The 19,146-nt window shown below is 37.3% G+C and overlaps 1 long non-coding RNA gene across 1 annotated transcript; it reads right to left on the bottom strand.

The window, feature by feature from the left end:
• Window positions 1-6,690: 6,690 nt before the first annotated feature.
• Window positions 6,691-9,637, bottom strand: LOC125157152 (uncharacterized). Its single transcript, XR_007148881.1, has 3 exons — window positions 9,561-9,637; window positions 8,165-8,247; window positions 6,691-6,778 (listed from the first exon to the last, which is right to left on the bottom strand). It is a non-coding gene; the product is annotated as an uncharacterized LOC125157152 (long non-coding RNA).
• Between the last annotated feature and the right edge of the window lie 9,509 nt (window positions 9,638-19,146).

Genomic DNA, 19,146 nt, shown 5'->3' with positions numbered 1-19,146 from the left:
ATAAATCCCACTCAGTCATGGTGAGTGATCCTTCTAATGTGCAAGGCTTAATTTGCCTTGCTAGTATTTTATTGAGAATTCTTGCGTCTGTATTCATCAAGGATATTGGTCTATAATTTCTAGTAATGTCCTTTTCTGGCTTTGATTTGGATATTAAGTATTAGGACATTAGCATAATTAGGATAAGGCTGGCCTTGTAAAATGAGTTTGAGAGTGTTCCCTCATCTATTTATTTTTGCAAGAGGTTGAGAAGGATTGATGTTAATTCTTATTGAAATGTTTGGTAAACTTCACCAGAGAAGCCTCTGATCCTGGGCTTTCATTCACTGGAAGATTTTTGCTTACTGATTCAATCTCCTTACTAGTAGTTGGTTTATTCAGATTTTTAATTTTTTTCCTGATTCAGTTGGTAGGTCGTATGTTTCTAAGAATTTTTCCATTTCGTTTTGTAATTTTTAAAAAAATGTTTGTTTATTTTTGAGAGAGAGAGAGATAGGGCACAAGCAGGGGAGGGGCAGAGAAAGGGAGGGAGACACAGAATCTGAGGCATGCTCCAGGCTCCAAGCCCTAAGCATGGAGCCCAACGTGGGCCCCAAAAACACATGAACCGTGAGATCATGACCTGAGCTGAAGTCGGTGGCTTAGCCGACTGAGCCACCCAGGCACCCCTAAATTTTTCCATTTCTTCTAGGTTGTCCACTTTGTTGGCATGTAGTTATTCATAGTAGCTTCTTATAATCCTTTGTATTTCTGTGGTATCAGTTGTAATGACTTTTTCATTTATAATTTTATTGATTTGCGTCCTCTCTCTTTTTTCCTTGATTAGTCTAACTAAAAGTTTGTCAATTTTGTTTACCTTTTCAAAGAACCAATTCTTAGTTTGGGTAATCTTTTCTATTGTTTCTCTGATCTCAACTTCATTTATTTCTGCTCTAGTCTTTATTTTGTCCTTCTGCTAACACTGGGCTCAGTTCGTTCTTCTTTTTCTAGATTCTTAAAGTGTTCAGTTAATTTTTTTTTTATTTGGTATATTTCTTGCTTTTTTTTTAATTTAGACATTTATTTTGATAAACATTCCTCTTAGACTTGCTTTTGCTGCAAATCGTAAATTCTAGTATGTTTGGTTTCCACTTTCATTTGTCTCAATACATTTTTTTCACTTATTTTCTCTTTAATTTCTTTTTTGATCCATTGGTTGTTCAGAAGAGTATTGTTTAATTTCAATTTATTTGTGAACTTTCCATTTTTCTTCTTGGTATTGATTTCTAGTTTTATGTGATTGTGGTCAGGGAAGATACTTGTTATGATCTCAGTCTTGAATTTGCTAAGACTTATTTTGTGGCCTAATGTATAATGTCTCCTAGAAAATGATCCATGTGCAATTGAGACAATGTGTACAGTGCTGTTATTGGATAGAATGTTTTGTATATATCTGTTAGGTCCATTTGGTCTATAATTTTGTTCAAATCCACTGTTTATTGATTGGGTAGTGTATTTATTTATTTTTTATTATTTTTTAATATGAAACTTATTGTCAAATTGGTTTCCATACAACACTCATTGCTCATCCCAACAGGTGCTCTCCTCAATGCCCATCACCCACTTTCCCTTCCCTTCCACCCCCATCAACCCTCAGTTTATTCTCAGTTTTTAAGAGTCTCTTATGGTTTGGCTCCTTCCCTCTCTGTAACTTTTCCCCCCTTCCCCTCCCCCGTGGTCTTCTATTAAGTTTCTCAGGATCCACATAAGAGTGAAAACATATGGTATCTGTCTTACTCTGCCTGGCTTATTTCACTTAGCAGAACACCCTCCAGTTCCATCCACGTTGCTGCAAAAGTCTATATTTCATTCATTCTCATTGCCAAGTAGTATTCCATTGTATATATAAACCACAACTTCTTTATCCATTCATCAGTTGATGGACATTTAGGCTCTTTCCATAATTTGGCTATTGTTGAAAGTGCTGCTATAAACATTGGGGTACAAGTGCCTCTATGCATCAGCACTCCTGTATCCCTTGGGTAAATTTCTAGCAGTGCTATTTTTGAGAGTGGGATATTATGTCCTGAACTATTATTGTATTTCTGTTTATTTCTCCTTTCAGCTATGTTTCCTTTTGCTTTATATATTTAGATGTTCTAATGTTGGGCACATAAATATTTGCAATTGTTATATCTTCTTGATGGGTTGACTCCATCATTATGTAATGACATTCTTTGTCTCTTTTTACCATTTTTACTTTAAAGCATATTTTGTCTTATATAAGTATGACTATCCTATATATGTGTGTGTGTGTGTATATTTTATGTATATATATATATATATATATATATATATAAATATATATGTGTGTGTGTGTGTGTGTGTATGTTACCATTTGCTTGAAATGTATTTTTCTATCCTTTCACTTTAAGTCTATGCATGTCTTTAAGGCTACTGTGAGCCTCTTGTAGGCAGCCACTCTATGTGTTTGAATTGGAGAATTTAATCCTGTTATGTTTAAAGTATTGTTTATAGGTAAGGACTTACTTTTGTCATTTTGTTAATTGTTTTCTGTTATTTTGTAGATTCACGGTTTTTGGCTTCTTATTCTGCTGTATTTTTGTGTATATTTTGATATATTTTGTATCAGTATAATTTGACATCTTTATCACATTATTTTGTGTAATTACTGCAGGTTTTCCCCTTGCAGTTACTATGAGGCTTACATAGAATATCTTAAATTATAACACTCTATTTTTAAGCCAATAACAACTTAACTTCAATATAATTCCTAAACTTTACAGTGTTACATTTTCTCTCCTTCAAATTTTAGGTTACTGCTGTTACACTTTACATATTTTTTATGTAACTAATAATAGATTATTGTCATTACAGTTATTTTTACTACATTTGTTTTTACCTTTAAATTAGAATTGTAGTGAATTATTTACCACCATTACCAAATTACAGAATCTAACTTTGACTATATGTTTACCGTTGAGTGAGTTTTACACTAACTTTTTGTGTTTTCATGATGTCAATTAGCATCTTTTATTTCCACTCAAAGAACTCCTTTGAGCATTTCTTGTTAGGCAGGCCTAGTGGTAATAAATTCCTTCACCTTCTGTTTGTTTGGGCAAGTCTTTATCTGTCCTTCATTTCTGAAGAAAGCTTTGCCAGGTATAATATTCTTGGTTGATATGTTTTTTTTTTTCTTTCAATATTTTGAATATGTCATCCCATTGTCTCCTGCCTGAAATGTTTCTGTTGAGGAATCTACCCATAGTCTTACGGAGTTTTTCTTGTATGTAACTTTTTCTTTTTTCTCTTTCTGCTTTTAAAATTCTTTTTTTTTCTCTTTGACTTTTGATGATTTGATTATAATGTGTCTTGATGTAGTTCTATTTGGGTTCAACCTATTTGGGATCTTTTAGGCCTCATGTATCTGGATGTCCATTTCTTTCCTCAAGTTCAGAAAGGTTTCAGTGATTATTACTTTGAATATACTCTCTGTTCTTTTCTATTTCTCTTCTTCTGGAATTCCCATAATGTGAATATTGTATGTTTCCATTATGTTGCATAAGTCTCATAGGCTTTTTTCACTCTGTTTCATTAAAAATAATTTTTTTTTTGCTCCTCTGACTAAATGATTTCTAACGTCCTATCCTCAAGTCGTTGATTCATTCTTCTGCATGGTTGAATCTGCTTTTGGAGCTCTCTGTTGAACTTTTCATTTCAGCTATTGTATTTTTCAACTCTAAGATTTCTGGGGTTATTTTATGGTTTCTATTTGTTGAACTTCTTGTTTAGTTCACGTCTTGTTCACTTAATTTTGTTTAGATTTTGTGTGTTCTTTTAGTTGCTAATCTTCTGTAAGAGGATTATTCTGAATTTTTTGACAGTTCATAAATATCTATTTCTTTAGGGTGAGTTACTTGGAGCCTTATTAGTTTCCTCTGGTGGTGTCATATTTACCTGATTTTTCGTTATCTTTGATTCCTTATATTGGTATGTGTACATTTGAGTAATTGAGGTTTTCTTCCAGACTTTATAAGTTTACTTTGGTAGAGGCAGATATTCACCATTAGGTGTAGCTTGCATTTCTGGGTATCTTCTGGTAGTGTCCTTGGGTAGGTGGAGATGGCTATTAAGGTCTATTTTTAGGTGAGGCAGCTGTTAAAGCTCTGAGGTCAGGAATGAAGGAGGTGTACCACTGGCTGAGAACAGTTGTATAGAATTGCTGGCTTGGTTCACTGCTCAAGTGAAGCTGTAGTATGGGCTGTGGGGTTGCCCTGATTCTCTGGTCAGGCTTACTAGATGGTTGGAACTGACCAGGCTTACTAGATGGTTGGAACTGGGTACTATATTCAGTAGTAAACGGGACTATGAATTAGCTTCCCTGCTGGGAAGCAGGTTGGGATGCAGGGTCTGGGCTCATTGTTTGGGGACCCCAATCATACAAGAGTGTGACTGAATTCCCTTGTCAGGTGAGGCCACTAGTTTTGCTCTGCAGTTGGGGAAAGCCACAGGCCATGCTTTGTTCAAGTGCCACTGTGAGCAAGACTGTTGGATGAGCTACACAGCTTCCCATGTGTTCTGGTTAGGTTCTCTTGTCAGGCAGGCTGAAAACTATATTCAGCAATAAGTGAGGCTGTGAATTAGTTTTCTTTACTAGGTGCAGCAGAAGAAGCAGCTCTCAAGCTGATAAAGCTCTTTGTTGCCTTAACTCAAGCCAACCCATACTCCAAGTTTCCTGGCCACAGAGAGCCACTGGCTTTACTCTGAAGTCTGTTGGCTCTGCCTGCCTATCTCTCAGCTAGAGCATTACTGAGTTACCTGTGTAACCAGATCTTACTTCCAGTCATTTTGTTCAGACGGGGTTGGGAGACACTCTCCACAGTGGATGGAGCTGTGTCTCAGTTTCCTCGTTTGGGCAGAATAAGAAAGGGCCCTTCCAGGCCCCTTACATTTTTCACAAACAGGCTTTCCAGTTCAGAGGGACTGGGAGCTACTTTCAGGCTTGGCTATAAATTAACTCTCCTGCCTGGGCATAGCAGAATAATCCTCCATGCCTGCTACTGGCTTTTCTTTGGGAGCAATCACCACCATGTGCCTCTCAGCAGGAGCATTGCTTGACTACACAGCTTCCATGTGCTCTTGCCAGCCCCTATGGTCAGATGGGGCCCAGAGACACTCCTCCCAGTTGGGGGTTTTCCTGGGAATGGACAAACCAGACACTAAGGCCTGAAAAACTCAATTGAGGACCCAAATCAGGCAATTCTGCATCTTGAAACTTCTCTAGACTAAGTGTACCGCCAACTTCTTCAGATGAGCAGAACTGCTGGTTGGAATTACTACTTGGACACTGCAGAGATGAACTCAGTTTTCCAAGATATGTAAATTGGTTGTTGCAAGTCCCCCACCTTCTCTGCCACAGATTGCCAGTGGTTGAGCCCTGCAGATTCCACTGTAGCCCTCATGGGATGACACCACATTAGGGGCTCCCACAGTGCTGGGGACTAGTTGTCCCCTTAGGATCTTTTTTCCCACTGGAGGAACTGGAGACTCAGGAGAGATGTCTCCCAGTGGTGGTATGCTGGCCTAGGGGAGGGACGATGTGGTCACCGTGTAGCTGCTTCTTTTACCCTTCTAATGAAGCCTGTCTTGTTCTCTGTGGTGCTGGCGGGTGTTTCAACCTCAGCCCCATGTTCTAGGATTCTCTCAATGGTGTCTTGTTCATAAATAGTCATTAGTTGTTCTTCTTGTGAGAGGAAGTGAAGTCAGGAAAGACCTATGTTGCCATCTTGGTGATGTCACTCCCCGCAGTGAGTTTTTTGGGGAAGGTGATTTTGTCATGTGGTCAACTTAACTAAAACCGTCTCCTCAAAAAACCACTTCAATATGTCAACAAAACCAGGTATTCATTTTTGATGAAATTTTAGTCCCATTTTTCTATAATTTATTACATTTCAAGAAAATCCATAAAAATAACTTTTAGATGATAATCCATTTCACTATTATTTTGATTGCTGTTTCTACTTGTACAGAGAAGCACAGTTTGCACTTTATGTTAATTATTAATACGTCTTGTAACTAAAGATAAGCAATTAGCTAGTGTTCAGCATTAGCTTGAACAATGTACTATTTAATGTGTTATTTGAAACACAAAATAGCAGGTAAATTCTGAAAGTTAATATTATAATAACATAAGACTGTTCTGACCTCTGAGTTAATCTCATAGCATTTAACTAGTCTTCCTGTGATATCAAATCTCCTTTCTAAAAATTGCAAACTTCACTAAGGTATATATAGTATATTAATACATTTGAAGTATTACATATACTATACTTTTGACTCATATTTCTAATGATTCATGTATACTTTATATAATATTTTACATAATATTTTATATACATAAAGTATATGCATGCGTATGGAGTATTAAATACACTATATCTTTGACTCATATTTCTTAATCTCATTTTACAAATGAAATAATTGTGATAGCAAGTCTTATAAGCTAATCTTTCCATCTTTATCTCAACTGATATTGTCATATCATTTTGCTATAGCAAAGTCTTAGTATTCATTGTGTTATTTTTACTTGAATTATGATGATGATAACCACATATAGAGATTGAAATGCATGATACATACGAAGAGTGGCTTCAAGTATGTGGTTGAAGAATACTTGCTCCCATAATTTCTTTCAAGTTTAGCTGTTCCCAGAGAGCCATCCCATTTATAAGATAGATAGATGAAAGGATTGTCCTCTTTGTGTTCATGAATCATAAAGCTATTTTAAATGAAAAAAAAAATAAATATGAAATATTTCAGAATGCTTTAAAAAATAAAATACATAGTGTTAAGTATTATAATAAAATAGATTGTTATTACTATACTCTACAGGAAACAAATAAATAAAATAATCCAGAAGTCACCTTTGATTGATATAACACATATAATAAAATAATAGCATCCTCATAAAACAAAGAAAATCATTCTCCTTTTATTCAATTTCTCACTAAAACTAGGGGTTTTGTTAGGGAATATTTCCTGTTCTTCCTCAGAATGTTTGAGAAATTACTATGATATTTAGATAAATGAAGGAAGTACAATTTTAAAAATCTTGCAGATTAATTTGGTCAATACTGCCTTTTTCCTCAATAAATGTGTCAAAGAGTTACCTTCTAGTCTGGTATAAATACAGCAACAGAAACCACACTCAGGTATCACCTCACGCCAGTCAGAGTGGCCAAAATGAACAAATCCGGAGACTATAGATGCTGGAGAGGATGTGGAGAAACGGGAACCCTCTTGCACTGTTGGTGGGAATGCAAATTGGTGCAGCCGCTCTGGAAAGCAGTGTGGAGGTTCCTCAGAAAATTAAAAATAGACCTACCCTATGACCCAGCAATAGCACTGCTAGGAATTTATCCAAGGGATACAGGAGCGCTGATGCATAGGGCCACGTGTACCCCAATGTTCATAGCAGCACTCTCAACAATAGCCAAATTATGGAAAGAGCCTAAATGTCCATCAACTGATGAATGGATAAAGAAATTGTGGTTTATATACACAATGGAATATTACGTGGCAATGAGAAAAAATGAAATATGGCCTTTCGTAGCAACGTGGATGGAACTGGAGAGTGTGATGCTAAGTGAAATAAGCCATACAGAGAAAGACAGATACCATATGGTTTCACTCTTATGTGGATCCTGAGAAACTTCACAGGAACCCATGGGGGAGGGGAAGGAAAAAAAAAAAAAAGAGGTTAGAATGGGAGAGAGCCAAAGCATAAGAGACTTAAAAACTGAGAACAAACTGAGGGTTGATGGGGGGTGGGAGGGAGGAGAGGGTGGGTGATGGGTATTGAGGAGGGCACCTTTTGGGATGAGCACTGGGTGTTGTATGGAAACCAATTTGTCAATAAATTTCATAAAAAAAAAAAATAATAAAAAAAAATAAAAAAATTAAAAAAAAATAAATAAATAAATACAGCAACAGATACTTCTGGTTAGAAACATTGTTATCTCTGACAGTGCCTCTTCTTCTCTGCACCCCCACCTCCTACTGAAAAATAAATACATTAAACTCTCTACTAAAATTATTTCCAAATAAGATTGGGCTTTCTTTTTCAGTATTTACATGTTTTAACTTTCTTTTTAAGAGAACTTACTTGTAATTTCTTCCAGAGAACTTTGGCGGTGGAGATACAGGACTTCTAGGAAGGATACTCTGACAGGATGAGCTCCAGGGATTCTGCACATACATTTTTTTAAGGGAGTGAGGAAAAATTTAGCCATGATTTTAAGGAAATTTGAAACACAATAGCCCACAATGATTCTACATGCTAAATATTTAAATGCCAATATATCTCCAGGCTTCATTATTAAAAATGACCAATAAACAAAGTTATTGCTAACAGGCAAATGCTTACTTATAGCGATAACTTAGCAAGTCTGTCTCTCATATCTATCTATCTATCGATCATCTATCTATCTATCTATCTATTGTCTATCTATCATCTTTCAACATCTATCTACCATCTACTTATCTAGGATGGAGAATGGTTTGCTGAAGGGGAAATGCAAATAGAAGATCATTTCAGCTGCCACTCTAAGCACTAACTGAACTTTCTAGCCAAAAGGATTATATATGAATTCCCCTTCCCATTGTCATAGTGTGGAAAACATACCCAGAGAAAACACAGTTGACAAAAGCCACGCAGAAAAAAAATTCTTTTCAGCTCTCTGAATATAGAGAGCTTCAATATCAAACAGGCACAGCATACTGCAGAGAGCTTTGGAGAGAAGGTAATACATACAAATCAATCAATAAATGCTTGGTACTTAAAGACTGCACTTTGAGTAATTGCATTAGAAAGAGTAAGTTGTAGTAATATGGGCATTGAAACAAGAAATCAGCATTTTAACACAGATATGAGGCATATAACTGGATTCATACTGGATCTACACAAAGCCTATTCTTATAACCACCCTGGTTATGTTTGGTACATAACATTGCTGACATGGTCATTTTGATGGAGCCATATTGAAATCAAGGATATTGATTTTGTTTTACATTGCTACTTTGGTTGAGATATTTTGACATGGGAAATTTGATGCCGACTATAAAACACTGCACTTTATGATTTATAAAAAAAATTAAGTGGGGTGCCTGAGTGGATCAGTTGGTTAAGCATCTGACTTTGGCTCAGGTCATGATCTCACGGTTTGTGGGTTTGATCCCTGCATCAGGCTCTGTGCTGACAGCTCAGAGCCTGGAGCCTGTTTCAAATTCCATGTCTCCCTTTCTCTCTGCCCCTCCCTTGCTCGGGCTCTGTCTCCCTCTCTCTCAAAAATAAATAAACATTAAAAAAATTAAAAATTAAGTGATTAAGTAAGTAATATGTGAAATATACGTCATGACTCATTCCTAACTTTCAGGTCATGTTAACAACCACCTCTGGGGGGTGGAGTGAGGAATCTTGGATTGGTAATAATGTCAGAGATGAGATAAAGATTAGGTATCTAGAAAAACTCGCTGATACAAACAATAAGAATGAGACTGACCCAATATGTCCCCTCCGTTGTTTAAATATCTTTCTTTTATCTTTGGGCTTTCCTTTTCTGCTTTGTTTTTGTGATCTTCTTTAAAATAAAACAAAAAATCACAACAAAACAAAAAAAGAAGACCATGACTCTTGAAAGTTTGATTTCAGTGAAGCTTGACAAGAAAAATTCACTTGTGTCTATAGCCAGTCCCTCTGATCTTTGATCCCTGATGTCACAGTAGTCAGAATCAAGGGTTCCTGATCATTCCATACATCAGGTCTTAAAGGGGCTACCTTTGCTTCCATAGTGGACTTAACTTCATTGTATCAGGTCTCTTTCTCTAGAAGGCAAAAGAGAATAGTATATCTGATCTGGTGAAAAGAGGCTTATCCAAAATTTGGACTAGGGGTCATAAACCAGATTCTCTAGCTTCAGCAGAATGGATATATTGGGGAGAAAATACCATAGAAAGTAGTAAAGGGGTCATATCATGTAGAAGGACTGCTGTGTACCTCTAGTGTGTCCCATTTTGGGCCTGATTTAAAGTTATTAATCCCGAACTAGCCCTTGATTTAACTAGTTAAATGTAGAAATGTGTTTCAGGCAGAATCTAAGAGTACAAAATTATAGAGCAGAAGGCAGGGCCAGACTGACATGGTGAGATTATTTTTTTGAGATTATGCCCTATAGGTAGTGGTGATGGTGGTGCTGATAGTAGTGTGGCACTCTACTCTTGGAAGCACATGGGAGTCCAGAAAAAATAACAGCTAGCTACTGAAGACAGTTTTCTCCAGAGTCAGTGACTATATTAGACCATTGAGACAGGGTGATAATATAGTTTATTGTCCAAACCAGAACACTTAGGAGAGTAACACAGGGAACTGCTAATGTTTGCATTGGAACAACCAACAGAAAGTGGGACTATCCTGGTCACCCTATCCTGAAGTCACTGTTGTTAGACCCAAAGTTGAGCCTTTTCATGTTTTTCAAAAACAATGTGGCTTTCAGTTTCTCCATCAAAAATAATTCTTTTTCCATATTTTATTTAAAAAAAAAACCTTGAAATTCCCTATTTGGTATTACACAGCCACAATCATTAATTCCATTTTTCAGCACTCATAGTGAAGATGATGCTGTGAGAGTGTGAGACAGATGTATTTAGTAGAGCATTAAGCCATGGTCTAGCTTGACAATTTCAAAGGACAAAGAAAAAGCCTTGTGGAGGGGCCCATTAGGACCTGATAAGGAAAGTCAGTAGATTCCCATTTGAATTCATGATCAAATAGCAAAACATCATCTAAGGGTTGGTAAAAGTAAGAAAATCAAGAGAAGTTTCTGGACTTCTCTTATGACATTCCAAAGAGCAAAAAATATTGTGTGCAAGAATATACACAACAGGTCCATCTTATCTACCTGGGACAGCCTGACCAGGTGCCCCATGTATTAGAAGTCACAGGCAAAGCACTTGTCCTATTCATTCCCTTTTCTTATGTCAATAAAGTTTTTCCAGTTGTTATAGATTAAGGCTCTATCTAGGGCACAATACCCAGAACCAGGAATAGACTGCATCATGGAGGGCTGGATCTTATTTTCTCAGATGAACTTCAGGTTTGAAAATGTGTGATAAAAAAATTGCAAAGGGCCTAAACGCACTGCCTAGCCATCCTAGAATTAATTAATTCATACTTCTACTCTCTGAGACAATTATTTTACCACCCCATCTCTCCACAAACCTCCAGCTTCTACATGTTCTTTATTTTTAGTTGATGACTTCACTTTATTCCACTAAGAAAACAGAAATGATCAGAAGAGAACTATTTTTATCTTCCCACCACCAACTTACAAACCTACCTACATCTGTATCCATACACTCTATTTGGATAAAGATATCCAAAGATCAATTCCTCCAAATGTGCTCATGATCCTTCTTGCCATCTCAAGGACTTTATTCATGTAATTTTTCCTATTCTATCTTGTAGTACTTTTATCTTTCTCTCCTGGATTATTCTTATAAATATACAGATTTGCATTACAAAAAACTTAACTCCACATTATCTTCCAGCTACTGCTTCATTTTTTTTGCTTCCTTTCCCTCTAAAACATTTCAAAAAAAGGTGTCTGTCTTCATTGTAACAACCCTCTAACTTCTCCTATACTTGTCAATCCATGCCAGGCTTGCTTCTGTCTCCACTACTCTGCTAAAACAGCTCTTGTCAAGGTTACTAATCAATTCACGTTGTCAAATCCAATGTTATTTCTCTTCATCTGGCATTTCTGTTAGTAACATGTAATATAGTGACCCATTTCCTAATTCTTGAAATACGTTCTTCTCTCTCTTTGCTCCCATGACACTACACTCTTCTGTTTTTCCTTCTAATGATCTATGTGATCTATCCCAGTTCCTTTTGCTGGCCCAGCTTCCCCTTGTTACCTTATGTCTAAATATTGAAACATCTGAAGTCTTGTTACTAACCTTTCTTTTTTTTTTCTATATTTACACTCTGTCCATAAGTCTAGTAACATGACTTTAAATAGTAGCCATATCCTGGTGACTATCAAATTTCTATTTCTATTTCAAACTTGTCTCCTGGGATACAAATTTATATATCCAACTGCCTACTCAAGACCTCCCCTTGGATGTCTAGTAGGTGTCCCCAACTAACCATGTCAAAACCGAAGTCTGATTATTCCCCTCACAGTGTTCCTGCTCCTCCTCCAGTGTTCCCCATTAATCCAGCTGCTTAAACAAAAACTAATGGTCATCATTAGTTTCTCTCTTTCCCTTATGCTCTATGTCCAACCTATCAATAAACTTTGTTACACTGCTGAAATAGATTACTTCTTTTTATCCCCACTGTCAAGTTCTAGTTGAAGGTATACTCTCTTGTACTTCTGTCAGATTCTGAACTCTTCTTTCTTCTTCCAGTTGTGGAACCCTGCAAACGATTCTCTGCACAGCATTCAAACTCATTCCTGTGGACTCCTACAGTGTGACTTTCCACTGAGATGGCAATAAAACTAAATGTCTTAACATATCCTACAAACTCCAGCATGATCCGTCTACTTCATTAACATTCCTGCCATGTTGAATTTCTTTCTTTGAACACATAAAACCTGTTTTTCCCTTAGGATTTTTGTAGTTGCTCTTCTCTCTGCTAAGTTATTTCTGTGACTTTTTCTTTTGAGAGAGAGAGAGAGTGAGAGAGCATGAGGCAGGGGCAGGGGAGAGAGAGAATCTTAAGCAGGTTCCATTCTGGGCATGAAGCCCAAGATGGGGCTCGATCTCCTGACTGTGAGATCATGATCAGAGGCAAAATCAAGAGTCAAATGTTTAACCAACTGAGCCAACCAGGCACCCCACCCTGACTTTTTTTTTAATGAGAGTGTTTTACTCAGCTTTAAGTCTCAATTCAAATATCTCTTCAAAGAGTCTTCGTATCTAACATTGCTCCCTTCCAAGTCACTATTACATCACCTTGTTTTTTGCACTTATAGAATTTATCACAATCTGAAATTATCTTATTTGCTTTATTATTTATTTACTGTCTACCTCCTCTCCCTTCCCTAATGTAAGTTCCATGAGGATAACACTTAATCTCAGATACCACTGTATCCTGAGAGTAAACAATAGTTCCACAAACACATAGTAAGCATTCAATATTTGTTGTTGTTGGACAGATAAATGAACAATGGTATCTAATAAACACTACTAAGTGGGTTTTTATGCTAGGAACCAAAAGGGAACAACATTGGTTTCTTCTCATTTGGAGTCTACAATTCCTTTGCTGTCATTCTATACTTTAATGACCTCGTGATGTGTGTATCTTGAAAGAACACTAATCCCAGATGAGAGATAATCTTAAAAATAAATAAGGCATAATGGCTTTAAATCAGAACCAGTCTACTGATTAACCAGGATTGTTCCATTAGCATCTTTAATCAAAAGTTGGTAGAAAGAAAAATATTGTGAAGGGAAATTTAATTAATTTTTTTTGTCTAGAGATTAAATATATCCATATTTTCTCTTGCCTCAATTCATAAGGAACATGAACATTAGGTATTTAAGATCTGGTGAATAATGGTCACCTAACCAGGGAATGAGTCAAAGAAATGGAATAAAAGGAAAGAAGTATGTAATCTTCAATCTCTTACTCTAGGATTACTACAATAATCAGAAAAGAATTGTTTCTCTTTCTGCTTCTTCCGCAAATAATAATTTGGTTCACCAAAAATAGTGACTCTAGGCCCACTTTGAGTTCTTTGGAATTAGTTATGAAGTGAATTTTAATTTTCTTAATGTTCTTCAATTCATGGTAGACTGGCCTGTTAAACTCAGAAAAGTTTCATATCCACAACTGGAAAAAATCTATAAATATGTAGAAAGTACATGTAAATGGAGCAAAAATCACTCATTGAAAGCATACCTTAAAACAGATCAAGTGCGTTTCTGTGAAATTCTCCTTGACTCCACCTCTAAATAGGTTTACTAAGTTATTTTCTCTACTTCCTTTCCCTGTTCTTTTCCTTTGTAGCACAGTGTATTTCTTTCACTTGTCACAACTGTGATATTATCCTTAATTTTGTTTTACTTTTTTAATGTATTCTTCCTCATTAGATTCTAATGAATAGAGTGAGCACATTTTTGGTCACCTATTAATTTGTAGCATCCTGTACTAAAGTTGAATAAGGTAAATCAGTATTAAGCAGCTACTACAGTCAGGCAATGTACTAAGAGAACATAAAAAAACGAATGTGGTAATATGTGCCATCAGGAAGCTCACAAATTAATGGGAAGAAAAGTATTTTATTTTTTAAATTAATTAATTAATTAATTTTGGGAGAGAGAGAAAGCAAGCATGGTAGGGGCACAGAGAGAGAGGGAGAGAGAGGATCCCAAGCAAGCTCTGTGCTGCCAGCACAAAGCACGATGTGGGGCTTGAACTCAAAAACTATGAGATCATGACCTGAGCCAAAACCAAGAGTCAGACACTTAACCAATTGAGCCACCCAGATGACCCAAGAAAAGTATTTTTTAAAAAAACTGACAATACTAGATGAGTTTAGGGTTATAATTGAGAATTGAATGTATGTTAAATTTGCAGAGAGGAAGGTCACCTGAAACACAATGAAGTCAAGACAGATTTATGAAAAGAAATGCTTAAGCTAAGGTTTGAAGAATGAGTTCACATGTAATAAAAGGGAGAAAATGATATGAAAATTGGGACAAAATATAATAAATAGAATTTGTAAAGAGGAAGAAAGCGGGAGAGAACTTAACACTTCAAAGATATTGTTTAGGATCTCCACCCCTCTTCCCTGAGTCCCGGCTACCATATCACCTTCTCTTCTCCTCCCACGCCCCTGGACAGAGCATCCCTTCCAGCAGAAATTATATGAGAAGAAACTTGGGAGAAGATCTCATTAGCAGAACTTGGGATTCATCATAGATCTCCTTCCCAACCCAAACCAATGTAGATGCAGGTTATTAGTCAGAAGACTTCAAATGTCTCACACTAAAGTTCCTGCTTTGTAAAAATTGTCAATGCAATTAAGAAAGATAGCTAGTGGGAGGAACCAAGATGGCAGAATAGCATGGAAGTTTTCTTGCATCTCGTGTCCATGAAATACAGCCAGATCAACACTAAACTATCCTGCACATCTAGAAAACTGATTTGAGGATTAACACAACAATCTGCACAACCTGAACCACAGAACTCAGCAGGTACACAACACAGAAAGGTGAACTGGGGGAGGGAGAAGCTGCAGAGGGCAGGGAGCTCTTTTTGCTTGTGGAGAGAGGACAGAGATGGAGGAAGAGGATGGGAAAAGCACCCCCCCCCAAAAGCTGCTGGAGAGAAAGTGGAAAAGTGGAAACAGCCACAGGACAGAACTAAAAAGGGAGAAAGGAGAAAGGAGAGGGTTTAAATTTCATCAAGACTCTTTAAACAGGGAGGCACAGAGTCTGAGTTTCCACAGCTCAATACCTGCCGGTGTTCTGGTGGGAAGGGTGAATCACCAGGAGCAGAGGGAGGCCCAGGGGGTCCTCAGGCCACACGTGGAGAGGTGGTTTCCCTGCTGGGAGGTAATTTGGTAGAGGCTGTGTGGCTGCCCTACAAGAAATGTTCCCAGCGGGCCTGGAGAACAATCACATTCACTGGTGCTGGAACAAGGACATTACGGGGGAAGCCTGGTGCCAGATGGATGTCGTGATTTTCCAAAATCCCTGAAATGCTGCTGCTACACGATTGCATGAACTTTTTCCGGGGCGGGTTGGCACCCAACCAGTCTCTGGGCATCTGCAGCAGCACGGTGCCATGAACATTCCTGGACATGACTGGAACCTGGCCATTGCTCAGTGAGACCCTCTTCCAAAAGGTCTGAGCGGGTGAAAGCCCTCAGAAGTGAGGGATAGGGAAACACAGACGCATCTGAGATAAAAGTCAGGAGAGAGGTGCCACCTGGCAACCTGACAGCTTGGTCATGGACAGTGTAAAAGCGGAGAGTGGACAGAAGCCAGAGGCAAAGGACGGGTGCATGATTGCTGAGTGGGGATAACAGAGTTCTGATACTAGAGACTGGGTAGCTGGGCGATGCCATTTTCACCCCTCTTGCACATGCACATACACACCTACACGTGCCACAACAATCCACCCCAGTAAGCTAAGTAGTGCCATCAAGTGGAGAATGGAGCTGTTACACTAAGCCCTGCCCAACTGAGCCAACCTTGCTCTTCAGGAACACAAGTCTCTCCAACTGCTTGGTTTACAGACTATAAAGTGCTTCACAGTTTGAATTCTAGGGGAAAATGATGTAATTTCAATCATATTTCAGTCTGTTCACTGGTCCATCTATTCAATTTCTGGGTCTTTTTTTCTTTTTCTTGAATACAGAAAGAGAAAAAAATTATTTTCTTTTCATTTTTTATTAAAAACATTTTTCCTTATTTGTCTACTATATTTTTTATGTTTCTGCAAATTTTTCAAATTCTATTTTACTTCCATCATTACATTTTATTCTATTTCATTGTATTCATTTTTTTTCAAGTTTTCAAACGTTTTCCTTTTTTTTTCTTTTTCCTCCTTTTTTCTCTAATCTATCAAGCTCCTTTCAACAACCAGACCAAAACACACCAAGGATCTAGCATCATTTATTTGATTTTGTATGTGTCTGTGTTGTTTTTAATTTTAATTTTTGACCTTATTAATTCTTTTTCTTCCTTCAAAATGACAAAACGAAGGAATTCACCCCAAAAGAAAAAGCAGGAAGAAACGACAGCCAGGGACTTAAGCAACACAGATACAAGCAAGATGTCTGAACCACAATTTAGAATCACAATAAGAATACTATCTGGGGTCAAAAATAGATTAGAATTTCGTTCTGTGGAGGTAAAAGAAGTAAAAACTAGTCAGGATGAAATAAAAAATGGTATAACTTAGCTGCAATGTTGAAAGGATGCCACGGCCGCAGGAATGGGTGAGGTAGAGCAGCGAATCAATGATTTAGAGGACAAACTAATGGAGAACAATTAAGCAAAAAAAAAAAAAAAAAAAAAGAAGGAGGCTAAGGCAAAAGACCATGATTTAATAATTAGATAAATCAGGGGCTCTTGGGTGGCTCAGTCGGTTAAGCGTCCAACTTCGGCTCAGGTCATGATCTCATGGTTTGAGAGTTCGGGCTCCATGTTGGGCTCTGTGCTGACAGCTCAGAGCCTTCAGCCTGCTTCTAATTCCGTGTCTCCCTCTCGCTCTGCCCCTCCCCTACTCATACTCTGTCTCTCTCTGTCTCTCAAAAATAAATCAATGTTAAAATTTTTTTATATTAAAAAAAGAATTAGAGAAATAAGTGACTCATTAAAAAAGAACAACATCAAAAAAAAAAAAAAACAAAAGAAAAAAGGAACAACATCAGAATCATAAGGGTGCCAGAAGAAGAAGAGAGGAAAAGGAGTAGAAGGGTTATGTAAGCACATGATAGCAGAAGACTTTCTTAACCTGGGGAAAGGCACAGACATCAAAATCCAGGAAGCACAAAGGATTCCCATTAGATTCAACAAAAACAGATCATCAACAAGGCATCTCATAGTCAAATTCACAAAATACTCAGGCAAGGAAAGAATCATGAAATCAGCAAGGGAAAAAAGTCCTTAATCTACAATGGAAGACAGATCAGTTTGACAGTAGGCATATCCACAGAAACTTGGCCGGCCAGAAAGAGTGGCAGGATATATTCAGCATGCTGAATTGGAAAAATATGCAGCTAAGAATTCTTTATTCTGCATGGATGACATTCAAAATAGAAGGAGAGATAAAAAGTTTACCAGGCAAAAATTAAAGGAGTTCATGACCACTAAACCAGCCCTGAAAGAAAATTTAAGGGGGACTTTTTGAGGGGAGAAAAGATGAAAAAATACCAAAATTAACAAAGACTAGAGAGGACCAGAGAACACCACCAGAAACTCCACTCTACAAGCATCATAATGGCAATAAATTCATATCTTTCAGTACTCACTCTAAACATCAATGGACTAAATGCTCCAATAAAAAGACATAAGGTAACAGAATGGATAAGAAAACTCTATATGCTGTTTAAAAGAGACCCACTTTAGACCTAAAGACACTTGATTGAAAGTAAGGGGATGGAGAACAATCTATCATGCTAATGGTCAACAAAAGAAAGCTTGAGTAGCAATACTTATGTCAGACAATCTAGACTTTAAAATAAAGCCTGTAACAAGAGATGAAGAAGAGAATTATATCAAAATTAAGGGGTCTATCCATGAAGAAGACCTAACAATTGTAAACATTTATGCACCAAATGTGACAGCACCCAAATATATAAATCAATTAATCACAAACTCATTGAAACTCATTGATAATAATAACATAGAGTAGGGGATTTCAATACCCCAATTACAACAATGGACAGATCATCTAAACAGATGATCAACAAGGAAACAATGGCTTTGAATGACCAATGGGACAAGATGGACTTAACAGATACGTTCAGAACATTTCATCCTAAAGCAGCAGAATACACATTCTTCTCCAGTACACATGGAGCATTCTCCAGAATAGATCACATACCGGGACACAAATCAGCCCTCAAGAAGTACAAAAAGATTGGGGCGCCTGGGTGGCGCAGTCGGTTAAGCGTCCGACTTCAGCCAGGTCACAATCTCGCGGTCCGTGAGTTCGAGCCCCACGTCGGGCTCTGGGCTGATGGCTCAGAGCCTGGAGCTTGTTTCCGATTCTGTGTCTCCCTCTCTCTCTGCCCCTCCCCCGTTCATGCTCTGTCTCTCTCTGTCCCAAAAATAAATAAAAACGTTGAGGAAAAAAAAAATAAAAAAAAGAAATACAAAAAGATTGAGATCATGCTGTGCATATTTTCAGACCACAAGGCTATGAAACTCTAAATCAACTACAAGAAAAAATTTGGAAAGATAACAAATACTTGGACACTAAAGAACATTGCACTAAAGAGTGAATGGGCTAACCAAGAAGTTAAAGAGAAAACTAACTTCTCTTTAACATGGAAGCCAATGAAAATGATAACACCACAGTCCAAAACCTCTGGGATGCAGCAAAGGAAGTCATAAGAAGGAGGT

The sequence above is a fragment of the Prionailurus viverrinus genome, chromosome X (genome assembly GCF_022837055.1).
Source record: "Prionailurus viverrinus isolate Anna chromosome X, UM_Priviv_1.0, whole genome shotgun sequence".
Taxonomy (NCBI): Eukaryota; Metazoa; Chordata; class Mammalia; order Carnivora; family Felidae; genus Prionailurus; species Prionailurus viverrinus.
Note: the sequence above shows the minus strand (reverse complement) of the source record. Positions and strands in the feature narration are given on the sequence as shown.